We start from the raw sequence: 13,495 nt of genomic DNA, 5'->3' as shown, positions 1-13,495 counted from the left end.
CTAACTTTTGATTTAAAAATTATCGTAGTGGGTTGATATGTTGTGTTTATCTTCCGCTAATTGAACGCTACCTTGCATTTAATCACAGTAAATTGGCCTTCCCTGTAAATAGATGTAAGGAATTTTAACACTTGTTAAATCTCAGAAGCTCTGGAAGTGATGGGAAAGAATGGGGAGGAGAGAAGGGGGCTGTGGAGGAGAACTGGGACCTACCTGGCGCCATTAGCCTCCACTGTGCAGGGTTCGCTTCAGAGGGTTAAGTTGCAGCTCTCTTCAGGTGTCAGAGATGCAGCCAAATGGCCAAGTTTTTGGTTCTGGGTTGGGTGCACCCAGGAAATCTAGAAAAAGGTAGTAATGTCCTCAACCACACACAGATAAAACCCTCTTTGAAACAGAGTAATAAATAAAAGGGCTCAGGGAGATGCCAAGCTTCAGAGTTGCTCTTGTCAGTGTCTCTGCAGGAGCTGCCAGCTTGGGGGGCCTGCTGTCAATTAGGCAGTGACGGGAAGTGAACGTAAGAGCCAGGCTGATGGCCACCACATTGTGTCCAAGGGGAGATGGTCGATCATCTCTGGAATGGAAAATGGGATCAGAATGGAGTTTTCCAATGGGAGAGGAGTTCAGAATGAAAATGTTAGTCTTTACCATGCCAAAACAGATTTGATTTTTATCTTTAATATAGTCCCTGGTTGCCTTGGCTGACTTCCACCCTCCTCCATTGGCTCACATTTGCTGCCTTGGTGGCCATTTCTAGCAGAGCCTATCCATTCCCTAGCCATTGCTCCTGAATGTCTCCTCTGCTGCAAGCTTTGCTCCAATCAGCTGCTATTTGCCCTGATCCTATATAACTCTCATACATTATAAACATCTTAAAGAAATGGTCGCCTTTCCCTTGGACTCCAGAAATCAGCTAATAATAGTAATAATAGTAACAGCCATGTTTATTCAATGCTTGTATGTGCCAGGCATGTGCTATAAGCTTTATACATCTTTTCTCATTTAGTGCTTTCTGCAAACCTCTGAGTTAGGAATTATTAGCACTGTAATTTGACCAAGGTCAAAAAGAGGGCAAGTGCAGTACTATGAACTCAGGTTGTCTGACGTAAAATAACCCGCATTTAAGGACTATTTTATCTGCCACTTTCAACTGTAAGATGCAATTCTTTCCTCCTCACAACCTACCCTTTTATCTTATATTTCTTTTTCTTTATTGTTATCACCATCATCAAACATTTGCTAAGGGCTTTCTAAATAAAAGGCACAAGACTCTGCACTAAGAAGATGCAAAAATATATAATGTAATCATGGAGCTAGAGAGGCTAGTGGCCAAGTGGGGAGGGAGGTAGGAAGTATTATGTTTAAATTTTTTTTTTAATTTAGAAAGTCATACATTTTGACTTTTTAAATGTCACAATTCTACTCCCAAAAATATATCTTAAAGAAATAATGAGAATTTCAGCCTGAATTTTATGTACAAAATCTTTATCAAATATTTATAATAGTGAAAAACTAGGAACAATCCAAATATCTTTCAATGGGAGAAAGGTTTCTCAAACTTTTATGGAAAATGAGCTCCAAGAGATACTTGTTTAAAAAACAGTCCAGAGTGAATACTACCTGCTATACTGTCATTTTGAAGAATCAAAATCCACGTAGGACTCTTTGAAGACTTATAGAATCCAGAATAAAGAGAAATATGTTAACTTGGTTTAACCGGTTAATGTGTCTTTTATTAGCATCCCAAAAAATTAAAGTTGGAAAATACTGAGTTACATAGAGACTTGAATATTTGTATGTTGGAATATTATGTAGCCATTAACAACCAACTTTTCAAGAAATATTCAAAGATGTGGGGTTGTGTTCATCATACTCTGCTAAGTGACAAAAATAGGATAGAAAGTTATACACAGGTGGCCGGGTGCAGCGGCTCATGCCTGTAATCCTAGCACTTTGGGAGGCCGAGGTGGATGGACCATCTGAAGTCAGGAGTTTGAGACCAGCTTGGCCAACATGGTGAAATCCCCTCTCTACTAAAAATACAAAAATTAGCAGGGCATGGTGGCATATGCCTATAATCCCAGCTACTCAGGAGGCTGAGGCAGGGGAATCACTTGAACCCGGGAGGTGGAGGTTGCAGTGAGCTGAGATCGCGCCACTGCACTCCAGCCTGGGCAACAGAGTGAGACTCGATCACAAGAAAAAAAAAAAAAAAGTACAGTTTTAAAGTTTTAATTTCAGTTTTATAGTGAAAAAAAGTGGATGGGGGAAAAGAATTTAAGGATTAACCAAAATGCTAACTGGTTATTTCCACATGGTAGATTTATGGGTAACTCAAATTTTACTTCCTTTCTGTATTTTCCAAATTTTCTCCAACAAAAATGTTTTATAAAGAGAAAAATGTTGCTTTTAAAAACATACGTAGAGCAATTAAAAAAATACATGGCCGTATGTGCTAAGTGGTCTAGGTTCAGATCATAGAAATTAAAGGAGTTCAGAGGAGGAGAAGAGCTAAAGCCACCTGGTCTGTATTTTGGCCGAGTCTCTCACATTTCTGCATGAAGTCTCCCTCTGAGCTAAGCCAAACTGTGCTACTTCTTATTTTCTCTATATTCTCTTCCCATTCCTACTTCTGTGCCATTGCTGAAACTCTTCCCTTGGCCTGGCCTTCACTTCTCCACATCTGCAGTCCTATGCACACTGTCAGGCTTTGCAGAAAATGCCAATTCGGATAACACCCCCAGTTGCCTCACGCCCCCTCCCTTCTCTAACACTTTTGTTTCTTTTATATTCTACCTCTTATTATGGTTGCTGATGTACAATGTCTTATCTCCTTACTCAATGTTAAAGCTCCTCGAGGGCAAGACCACACGTTGTCCTTTGCAGTAGACTGAAGACACACAGCCTGTCAACACCTGTCTCAATAATTCATGCGCAGAAAGTCTTAACTGAAGTGAGCTTTGAGGAAAGAATAGGACTCAAGTGGAGACAGAGTGTTCCAGAAAGGGGGAGCAGCATGAGCAGGATCTTGATGTAGAACCTGCATGTCATGTTTGGGGAGAGGTGAGTATGCATGCTGGCATGGCTGGAGGTGCGGATCGTGGAGGAGTTGGGAAATCAACTTGGAGATGAGGAATTGGAGACAGATTTTTCACGAAGGGTCCTAAACAGGCTACGGATGCTGACCCTTCTTTTGTAGGAAATGTTTTCATACTTTACCTTGTACAAGAACCTCTAGCAGTGCTTTCCAGAAGTGGAGAGCCCCAGAGCCCACACTCAGAAACTGTGATTTAGTCAAGAAATCTGGGCAGCTGGGAAGCTGCACTGTTGATAATAATCACAGGAAAATCTTTGGCAGAGGTCTGAGTGCCAGGCGTGGAGGAGCACAGCTCGACTGGCAATGGGAGAAGCAGAGGGATGTCACAGTAAAGGTAGCGTCATTGTCCTTGTCCTGGGGCATAGCAGAGTGGGGAGAGGGAAGAGGACAGCAGGCAGGGTGAGGTCCCTGCAGCCACACAAACACGCAGGAGTGAGGAGTACACTTCAAAGGTCAAAGCTGCAGTGAGGTGTGATTGTGCTACTGCACTCCAGCCTGGGCACCAGAGCAAGACCCTGTCTCAAAAAACAGACAAACAAAAACCAAACAATTTCACAAAATCTCCCTGGATTTCTCAGGCTCTGTTTCTCCCTAAGCCCCTCAGGTGCTGGAGCACTGAGTCTTTCAATCAGGCAGTGTGTAGACAGGAGGTAGGGACTGCTCCCAGATGCCTCCCCTTCCTTGAACAGGCACAGCTGTCCTCCATGGAGAACTTGATCACGTTGAGTTTGTTTTTTTTCCTCAGTCTTTGCTTTGGGAGACTGGGCTTCCTTGGTGATGCTTGTGGAGAATTTTCCTGCTTCAATTGAAAGAAAAATTCAGATGACCCTCTGGGGTAAATATTCCCATTTCACTTATTGCAGAATTCTTACCATCTGTTTTTCCAAGACAGTTGTGGAAGATATTATGGGCTTATTTGTGCATTTAGGACATACACAGAAAGGACACAGACCCAGAATTGCAGGACTTCTCTGTGCCTCTTCCAGGACGTGAGTGTGGCATAAAGAGGAAAGGGAAGCCTGCTTAGAAACAGGCCCAACTTTAAGTTTTAGGGTACATGTGCACATTTCAAAAAAAAAAGAAACAGGCCCAACAACAGAAGCCTCCAGGTAAAGGTACTGAGGAAGGGGACTAGAAGGAAATAGTTGCTCCTGAGGGGAGCAACTCAGAGAAGCTGGTTGTATCTATTAGACAAATCTAAATGACTAAAATTTCAAAAGCATCTAAGGCATCCTTGCCCCATCGATGGAGTTTCTTGCTACTATTATTTAATATTTATCTGCATTAAGTTTTTGCTTACCTTTTGTAATCCTCATAATGATGCCCTGAGTTAGGTAATACTACTACCCTGTGCAGACAAGGAGACTGCGGCTCAGCGTGGCTAGGCCTTTGCTGAGTGCATACAGCTAAGATTCCCTGAGTGAAAATCTGGGATGGGGGTGGTGAATAGAAAAGAAGGGGAAGGATAAAAAAACTCTTTAATTAGGATTCAGTGATCTGTGGAGATACTAATTTTTGTTTGGAACTGCAATGCGGTATGTCACTAGAAAGGACCAGTCAGGGCTGTTCATCTGCAAACTGGAATGGGAGTAGACACAAAGGTGGGAGAGTGAAAGACAATTAGAGAAGAGTGAAAGATTCTGAAAAATGTTGAGGTACAATAACCTTTTATTAAATAAAGGCTCTTTGCCTTAAACTCGTCCCCTAGAGTAAAGGAAATGCCTGGGTTTTCACCCCATTGTAATACTGTAATAAAAACAGTTTTTGCATCCTGCCATATTGAGCCTGCTTTATACTGACCCAGCCTCTACGAGATGAGAGAAGATAAACTCATAACTGCAAAGGTGTGTCTTAAGATGGCAAAACCCCTCAGCCCTTTTGGAGTGAAGTTTATTTTCAGCACCATCCCCATTCTCAGAGGCCCTTGGCTTCTGCTCCCCACTGTGTATTTAGGAGATGAGGAGGGAAGGAAAGCTCTCTTCTTGTGGGTTAACCTGAGATCCCAGTAGAGCTTCCTAACCTGCCCTCTCAGGTCCATGTTTTGCTACTTGAACTCCTGCCTTTCAATCACATAGTGCTCCTCTCTCTCATTCATTTATTGAAAACTGAGTTGTGTAAGCCCCAAGCACAGTGGAAGCCATGACATAGGGATAAATGAAAAATAGCCTCTGCCTCCTGAAGAGCTTCAACCAAATGGGGAAAACAGCATGTTAAACAGTTGCAATGCAGTGCAATAAATGCTATGATATTACAAGATTCCATGGGGACTCAGAGGAGAGAGTAATTAGCCATGCGCAGGGGAGCTATGACTCAGAGGAGGATGTCACAAGCTGGATCTTGAATGAAAGGAGATAGGATTGCCAAGAGGAGAGGGGAGAAGTGCCCTTTCTGCAGAAGAAATGGCATATACTGAAGGGATGAAATTTAAAGGAGAAGGACATGTTCAAGAGCATATTTTTGCTCATGCAGAATGCTCACTTTGTTATCTGGACATACTCATTACTTAATACCCAGCAGTTGTTTTTATTGTTGTTGTTGTTTGGGGCAGACTTGGCACCAGGTTACCAAAGGCCTTGTAAGATTGGCTGTGTGTGTGTGTGTGTGTGTGTGTGTGTGTGTGTGTGTGTGTGTGTATGGACAAGTGAGGGTCATCGAATAGTTTTTCTGTGTTTCATAACTGCATTTGGTGGGTTTCATAATTGCATTTGCTTATTTAGATACTCAGGCTGCAAAGCCAAGAATGGATTTTCAAGAGCAAGATTGGCATAGGAAAGCCAGTTGGAGAGGCTTCACCAATCCTTCAGAAAGCAGTGCTGCAGGCTAAGAGGCAGAAAGGATGGAGAGAAGTGGACGAATTTGAAGAAACTTTAAGAAATTAAGCCAACAAGACTCAGTGGCTGATTGGATGGGAGGTGAAGGAGAGGGGAAGTCAAGATCACTCTCAGACACTACAGAAGTTAGGGCTCTCATGACTGAAGTTATGAAAAACAAACTGTTCCATCCATGGATAAAAGACTTGCCTGAGTAAGCAAGGGAAAAAGAATATGAGCCAGGAATTCCTGGCCCCTCTCTCTTGTGTGCACTGCCTCTGCTGGCTGGAACGCTGTGTTTATACTTAAGAGCTCTTTGACACTCTCCAAACCATGGGTTTCAGCAAGACCACCCAGGGGAGAGCTCAGAAAGCAATGGGATGCTGTGTTAACAGGATGCAGAAGTCTCCAGGCAAGAGAGTGTTTATAGTTTAGCTTTGCCCTGGGCTTGATCTAAGATACTGCCTACATTTGACCTTGTTCCAGCTCCACTCTGACATCATCTCCTGGTCATTATTGACCTTTCTGCTCAGATCAGGCATGGAGGAGGAGGTGGAGGGAGTGGGGGTGCCTCATCTGCAGGGGAAAACAGAAAGTAAGAGTGATTTGTAGATCAAGAGACAGCCTGACTAGGGCCACCTAAATTGAATTCCCAAATGGAAACTGGGAGTCCGCTTGAGAATGCAGTTTAATTAACTGTGATGTTCAGATTGCTCCCCATCTGAGTGAACATGATGGACTGCTCTGAGAGCATAGCTTGGCAGGGCTGTGGTGCAGGAGCTGAAGAATCATCTTTCACAAGGAAGCAAGGGGTCATGGACTCAAACCAGGTGCACAGGCACCTGCCTTCGCGACCTGGCAAAGAGAAGGTACACAGAAAAGGGGAGGGGGTGCAAGTATTTCACTCTTGGAGTCTATGAAAGAGACAGAAACTGGAAGTAGAGAGTGGGAAGCCCTCAGGGGTTTTTATGCCTGTGATATAACAGAGCTTGGAGTTTGAAGAGAACTTAGACAATATTTAGTCTGATTCCTCCATTGTGCAGAGGTCGCAAGTTGTTAACTGGCAGAGCCACAACACAAACCCAGTCTTTCTGACTCCAGAGGCCTTAGAATGTAAGTCCCGTACCTCCTGCCCAGACTCAGGAAGTGGAGAGCTGAGCAACAATCTGGTTGATTTCATCAGGATCATTGTCCGACCCAAATAACAGCCTTCCAATCCCTCAAAGACAATTATTTTTCTTTAATAGCTGACTCTTACTCCTCTGCCCTCTGAACCTAGTTTCCCTGCTGGAAATCGTTTAGATTATATTCATAATAAGAGGACCAAGTAAAAACATGGGAAAAGAGAGTATTTTCTCCTAGTTGTTCTGTTTTTCTTTCTCCCAGCCAGGTGGTATTTTCCTGTCAAATGTCGGGGCCTCAAATAGATCAGGAGCTCTCCCCATCTTCCTAACTCTCTGTTAGGCAACACTCTGTAGATGGGCCTTTTCCTTTTCACACCGTTCATATCAAAGTTTACCTGTTCAAGGGTTTCTCTCCTCTGAGATCATTGTTATTGTGAAAAAGATATATCTGCCAAGATGTTCATAATGACCAATGATACCTTAACTTGATAACTTTCATACATTTTTTAAAAAATATTTTTATTTAAAAATCAACATATGATCTTGATTTAAAAAGAGAAATAGTACAAAAGAGAATACAGTAAAATGTTAAATGCATGCCCCAAACTCCAAGTCACAATTTCCAGGCCAGAAATTATGTCTTTCCCAAACTAGTTTATGTATACACAAGCATATAAATGTATATTTTAAACACATTTAGAACCACACCATAGATACTCACCTGCTACTTGACTTTTCCATTTAATGATGTGTCCAGATTTGTTTCCACATCAGAATATATAGGTCTCTCTCTCCTTTTTAACAGCTTCCTTGTCATTTCATTGTGTGGATGTACTATAATTTAGGATGATAGGCATTTAGGCTGTTTCTAGTTTTTTTCCACTCTTACAAATGATTTTTAACATTCTGATGGTAAAGTACATTTTCTGTAAATGCTTTTGCATTGAAGCTCCTTAAACTTAGCAGGGGGAAAAGTAACTCCTCTTATTGAAGCTGGTGGTGCTGGTGGTATTGGTGGGCTCAAGGGCTGGTGTGTCCTGCCCTTTCTGGTGCACCTCCCAGGAAATGTTCAGGGAACTGCTAAGGGTCCTGGAAATTTGGTTTGAAAGCTGTTGATGTAATTGCATATTTACTTTGGCAATGACATTTATTTATATTTAAAAAGAAGGTTTCTAAAGAATGAACTGCAAGTAGAAGAATTTGGGGCACTACACTAGACTATTATTGGAGATGACTTTGAGCGATGGAGTCTTTCCTTATGCTTCTTGAATTAAATTGTCCACTAAACAGAGTTACCTGGTAGGTAACTCTGCACTTCCCATTTCAAAACCACACCAGAGACACTCAATTCACCAATGGGAGGCCAAATAAAAGAGCTCTAAGCTGGGAATAATGACTGCAGGGATCCTGTCTCTTTCTCTTTGTGAATTACACATCATCTTCAAGTCTTTGTTTCAAGATGAGTAAAATGGCCAGAAAACTCTTGCCCCTCTACCAGTTATCATAGAAAATATAGGTAAACTTCTTGGTATTCTAGTCCATGACATGCAGATATAAAACGTGATTCTCATTGTATTTCTTGATCCTTTAGATAATAGGAATTTAGGAGATAAAGTTAATTTGGAGATGAAAAGAAAGATATTGAATTAGACTTTGTATATGTCAAGTTCTTAAGAGGATTTTTACACGTAGTTCTTGGATTCAGGAGTGAGATCATAGTTGGAGCAATAGAAGCAGGAGTCACCTTGGAGTCAATACATAAATGAATCAATGAATGCCTACCCGAATGAATAGATGAGAGGGAGGGGCAAAGGGCACCAAACTCTTGGTCAAAATAATCAGTATTTTTCTTGCGCTTATGAAAACATATCTTTTTTTATGTACATTTGATTCATTTCTTTTTGAAGCCTGAACTATCCCCTGCAGAATGGCTTAATTTCCCTAATAGTCCAGAGGATTGGGGGATTTTGTCTTGTTTTCTGAGGCTCAGAATCCTAGCATTGCAGTTGTGCTAACTGAATCCTAGGTCCTGAGTCTTTCTCTGATTAACTTTCCAAGTGACTCAGTTTCTCTAGTGTTGGGGTCTGCCTTGCCATTGCCTGTTTCTCTACACTTAAGTTTCCCCAAGCGTGATCCTAAAGTCATCCACATCAGAATCGTCAAAGAACTTATTAAAGTTCTGTACTACACTTAAAGATTAAAAAACTCTGTAGATGATGACTGAGACTCTCCATTTTTAACTGGGACTCAATGTAATTCTTATACACACTAAACAACTATTGTCCCACACAAATAAGGGCTGAAATTCTTATTCCTGTCTCAGACCCAAGACCTTTTAATCGTCCCATAGCTGACTTCGTGTCTACCTACCTGCTTGTTTCAATCTCCGTGTGGAGACTGATGCTGTCTGTTGCCATAGTTTCCAGATAAAGAGTGCCGTCTGCTGGACTGGACTTCTTACTGAGACGTGTAGCTGGATGTGTCTTTCTCCCAGGGGCTGGCTCCACCTCCATTAGCTGGTTTTCCTAGGTTCCGACCCTGTTCAATTGGTTCGTTTCCCATCCTGCCAGTTAGGGTCTTTAAAAAAGCACAACACTGCAGTCAACGTATGTAAGCAATTATTATGTACCATTGTATCATTTAATCATTACAGCCCCAACAGATATTATTATTTTGTTACATTTGCACATATCCTCAAAAGAGTTAGAGTATGACTGTTAATTTCCTGCAAGCATGTAACATTGTGATCTTTCTTGTCATGTCCTTCCGGATGGTCACATCTGAGTCCTGTCCATCCCTTCAGATCCACAAATCCAGCTTAAGGTTGTTTTCTGGGCAGCTCAATAAAAATGCTACTGGGAATTCTTCATAGACAAATAACCAGAGCTGGCCCAGGCAAGAAGTTGGCATCTGTGAAATTTGAAATTGATTATGGACTAATAAGGAATCCTAAGTCAGAACGTTCAGGAAATCCAAGTAAGAAGAACGGCAGACAGGCTATTGGCAACAGGGAAGGGTCCTGAGTTGTAGGTCTCTGAGCCTTGCACCAGAACTCAGGAACTCAGTCCTGTTGATGGAAATGGCTGCCAAAATAGTGCAGCTTCCCAGTTCCAGAGTTAATCACATGGATAAGAGCTCACATCCAGGGATATAGTTATCAGAACAGCAGTGCACAATGATGGAGCTTTAGAAATAAGTCAAAGACAGTGTGATCAGACTTTAGGCTCCAGGACAGATCCAAACTGGCCCCAAGGACAACTGAATGGGGAGTTGCAGAATAAGGAGCTGGAGCTCCTTCAATCTCTACTAAGTTCAGTATCTGTGGGGTGGGGAGAGAGTGTGGTTAGTAGCTGCAGTTATAGAAAGCATCAATAAGGCTGCGAAGACTGGGACCCAGGAAGCCGAGGTCAGATGCTTTGCAGTTACAACAAAGAAGGGTTCTTTGTGTTTTGGAAAAATACACAGCAATTTCTTGATTTGCTGGGATTTAAAACCAAAATCAATTTGTAGTAGATTAGCTGTATGTCATTATAGGCCAGGCTTTCAGGCTCCACCAGTTTTAGGTAAATTGAATTGGCAATTCAGTATCCTATTCAGGTCTGAGGGTCATGCGGCTGACTCCAAGAAAAACATCAACAACAACAGAAAAAACACAAACAAAAAACACACAGATCAGACAGGCAGGAAATGGAGCCAAAGGGCCACGACTTTAGAGGTGCAGACCGATAGCACAAGGAGTCCCTCAGAGGCCATCTTGTCTAACTTCCTGCTTCCAGAAAGGACAGGCTCAGAGAAGTCTAGAGAGCTGGAAATTTAAACTGTGTTAACAGTTTGCAGAGGAAGAGGGCTGTCCTTGATGCTGATTCAGAAATTTCCTGATATAATACTATTGCTAACCATTGCCAAGCACGTTCAACATGTGTAGTATTGTACTGTGCTCTGTTACAGGTATCACTTCATTTAAGCATCGCCATGTTTGAAGCAGGTATATTATTGTCACTACCATGCATGAGGAAAGCAAGGATTAGAAAGGATGAGCATATCACCCAAGGCTACCCAGCTGGTAAGTGGTAGAGCAGAATCTGAGAATAGTTCTTTTGAGGCCAACCATTTTTCCACGTCACACTGAAATTCAAAGATGGAAGCCTGAACCCCTCTGCATTCCTTGTAGAGACACTTTCCCTAAATCTATCTTTTGTCTTTTATGCCTCTCATCCTGTCTTTCCAGAAATTTATTTTTTATTGTTTTTCTGTCCAGAAAATATTTTATTTGGTTTAAGATTATTTTAACTATGACAAGTAAATATTTCCTAAACAAAATCTCTCTCTTAAAACATTGCTCTATCCCATTCCTAATCCCAGGGAAAACCAACTAAATTAGTTGGAGGCCTTTGAGCAGAAATTCCTTTATGATACATAAGACAATCAGTATGAAATTCACTGTCTTTTTCCTCTCTCCTCTACCATCCCAACTGCATGGGGAGGCAGGAATTCAGCACTAGTAAATTCAGAGCCTTCTTCTCCCCACTGTCACTGCCTGTGAGCACATCAGCCCATCCACAGGGACATGTCTGCCACTGTCGTCAATTATTATTTCTCAGGCACCCACTGGGTGCCCGGCACATCAGAGAAGAAACGAATTGACTCTGCTTTCAACAATCACCCTGCAAACAGCCAAATAATTTTGATGTTCTTCAAACATATTATAATTAAAAAATTACATGCTGGGAGAAAAATTATAAGCATTTAATCAGAAGAAAGGGTCAAGCTGATGCAATTAGGGAGGGAAATGTGTTGGCTTTTATCAACGGAGCCAGTTTCATCACTATCCTGGTGAAAGCAATCAGATTTGAGGCTAAGATGTTTCCATCAAGTTACCTTTGAATTGAGAAAATATAACTCATCTTGTTGGCGCAAAATTGTCTTTAACCTCAGTGCTCCTCTCTGAGGTCACTCTCTTGCAATCCATTTACATGGCCACAGCTTGCTTCCCACTGTGGATTTCAGACCAATGGTGACCTAATATGTAAATGCATTTAAAAAGCAGTTAGCCCCAGTGACAAACTTACCAATACAGTATAAGAGAAAGCCCTCAGATGGTAACCACTGAGGTATCTGCCAGAAAGAAAATCTGTTTGTAAGCTGGAGTGCTTTTCAGAGAGTCGAATCATTCAAGGAATCAGAAAATTGCCTAGGTCTGGGAGCCATGAATGAGAGACCATGGAAATCCAAGAAAAAAACAGAAGAAGCAAATGTGATTTTTTTTCATTGTCCCCTCTAACAGATCTCAAGGCTGGTTATACAGCAGCTGGATGGGTAGGTCTCACATGCTTAAAGAGATCTTGTGCTTTCATCTCTCTGGCTCAAACTGACCACCTAGTCTATGAGTCACTGGGATGGAGAGAAACTTAGCTTGCTGCCCTCTTTGGTGGAGGAAGCCCTGCTCCTCTGCCCAGAAGCAGGGAGACTTTGAGAATATATGTGTGTGTGTGTGTGTGTGTGTGTGTGATTACATTTTTACTCCTTCTCCTCAGGGATAAAGAGGTGACTTAGGGTCCTCTCTCAGTTCTAGTATAGGCAGCATGGTGGGGACAAAAGCATTCCTGGAATGGGAGGTAAAGGAGTTGAGTTCCGATCATCAAGAATTGTTTCCCTCCCTGGAATTTGGCAATATATTATAGATAATAGTAATACTCTGATAATAACAATCCCAATCTCTTTTAATTTTATAATGCTTCATGACTTCAAAACTTTTATCTAAACTATTTTTTGTGAGGCTTATAACCATGTGAGATGGTTAGGCATATATTTTTACATGTATTTGTTCTAAACTGAAAGGTAGTTATTTGTCACTATAAGTTATTTGTCACTATAAGTAATAAGTGACTTGCCCAAAGTCACACTAGCAGATAGGAAGGGCTCAAACACAAATGAGATTTCCAGTGCTCTTTTCAAAATCCTGATGTATTGCTAGAGGGTAATGATACCTGCCCTACATTACCCTTGTGGGCCTCAAAAGAAATAATGCTTTTGAAAGTACTTTGAAGAATATAAACTCACTGTATAGTTTTAAGTTTCTACAGTCCCCAGTGGGTATGTGAATGTTCCATTTCCTATGTAGCTGGGTTCAAAACCAGTGACATAAATTCCTGGTTCCACCAGGTGTTCTGTTCTCTTTTCTGAAAGCAAATGCTAAGGACAAGGCCTCATCCAAAGATGAATTCAGAGAAAGAGAGAGAAATACAATAAAAATGACAAATAGATATTGGACAAAGACGTAAAGTAAACATGGCAAGAAAGCAAATTGCTGCTGCCCTTCTCTGAACAGACAGAAAATGCTGAGCAATGACCAAAGAGCAGACGCTGGAAGGATGGAGACCAATGCCAGAGATGGGGATGGGATCTCAGAGCATGCTCCAAATTCACATAGCTTATATTAACTATGACAGTTTGAGAGATGATGAGCT

The sequence above is a fragment of the Pan troglodytes genome, chromosome 1 (genome assembly GCF_028858775.2).
Source record: "Pan troglodytes isolate AG18354 chromosome 1, NHGRI_mPanTro3-v2.0_pri, whole genome shotgun sequence".
In the NCBI taxonomy this organism is placed as follows: Eukaryota; Metazoa; Chordata; class Mammalia; order Primates; family Hominidae; genus Pan; species Pan troglodytes.
The sequence above is the reverse complement of the archived record's forward strand: the minus strand, read 5'-3'. Positions refer to the sequence as shown.